The sequence below is a fragment of the Sapajus apella genome, unplaced genomic scaffold, assembly GCF_009761245.1.
Source record: "Sapajus apella isolate SASKATOON/1434 unplaced genomic scaffold, GSC_monkey_1.0 scaffold81, whole genome shotgun sequence".
Classification (NCBI taxonomy): domain Eukaryota; kingdom Metazoa; phylum Chordata; class Mammalia; order Primates; family Cebidae; genus Sapajus; species Sapajus apella.
Genome location: NW_022437021.1, coordinates 6697538 through 6698826, shown reverse-complemented (window position 1 = coordinate 6698826; position 1289 = coordinate 6697538). Strand labels below are relative to the sequence as shown.

Below are 1289 nucleotides of genomic sequence, written 5' to 3'. Positions count from 1 at the left end.
CATCTGTTTGTGTCCTCTCTGATTTCTTTGAGCAGTGGCTTGTAGTTCTCCTTGAAGAGGTCCTTTACGTTCCTTGTTAGTTTTATTCCTAGGTATTTTATTCTCTTTGTGGCAATTGTGAATGGCAGTTCATTCTTGATTTGGCACTCTTTAAGTCTGTTATTGGTGTATAGGAATGCATGTGATTTTTGCACATTGATTTTGTATCCTGAGACTTTGCTGAAATTGCTTCTCAAAAATATGGAATGCTTCACAAATTTGCGTGTCATCCTTGCGCAGGGGCCATGCTAATCTTCTCTGTATTGTTCCAATTTTAGTATATGTGCTGCCGAAGCGAGCACTGAACACTGTTTTATTTCTTAAGCTGGGTGTCTGATACATGAGTGTTCATTTTAATTATTATTAATTTAATTGTATATACATATTTCATACACAGTATATATGATATAATTTTATTTTCTAATGAAATAAAAATTCCAGTGACTTTACCAATAAAAGAGGTGTATTGGCTTTCATAATTGAAAGATCCAGTGATAAGAAATTTTCAGCTGTTGTTTGATCCAGAGTCTACCCCTTTGGCTACGGAAGAGGTCATTTTCCTTCAGAGTACATAGACTGAATTGGGAACACATAGACATGATTGTGCCACTTGAAGGACATTTTTCTATGTTTTCCAGTTTTCCTTTTCATAATAAGTATTTTATTTTCTTAGAACTGATTTTTGTGGGGTAAAGCACAATTTCACGTTTTTCATAAAATTATTTTTCACAAAGTAACACAATGTAACCAAACTCAGGTTTGACTGGTGGCTGCCTGAAAAGTCAAATACACAAGAGGCCAGGTGCAGTGGAAGGAAAGCGGCTTTATTCAAATGCCAGAAGTTGAGGAGATGGCTGGGCTCAAGCTGCAAATAAACCATTTCAATTTTTTTTTTTTTTTTGAGACGGAGTTTCACTCTTGTTACCCAGGCTGGAGTGCAATGGCGCGATCTCGGCTCACCACAACCTCCGCCTCCTGGGTTCAGGCAATTCTCCTGCCTCAGCCTCCTGAGTAGCTGGGATTACAGGCACGCGCCACCATGCCCAGCTAATTTTTTGTAGTTTTAGTAGAGACGGGGTTTCACCATGTTGACCAGGATGGTCTCGATCTCCTGACCTCGTGATCCACCCGCCTCGGCCTCCCAAAGTGCTGGGATTACAGGCTTGAGCCACCGCGCCCGGCCCTTACCATTTCAATTTTTTAAACGGAGTGAAGGAGTTCAAGAGGGGTAGCACATGGGAGTAGCACAG

At 40.6% G+C, this 1289-nt stretch overlaps 1 non-coding gene across 1 annotated transcript; it reads right to left on the bottom strand.

The window, feature by feature from the left end:
- Nucleotides 1-234: 234 nt before the first annotated feature.
- Nucleotides 235-341, bottom strand: LOC116533364. The gene has a single exon (XR_004261251.1). It is a non-coding gene; the product is annotated as a U6 spliceosomal RNA (small nuclear RNA).
- Between the last annotated feature and the right edge of the window lie 948 nt (nt 342-1289).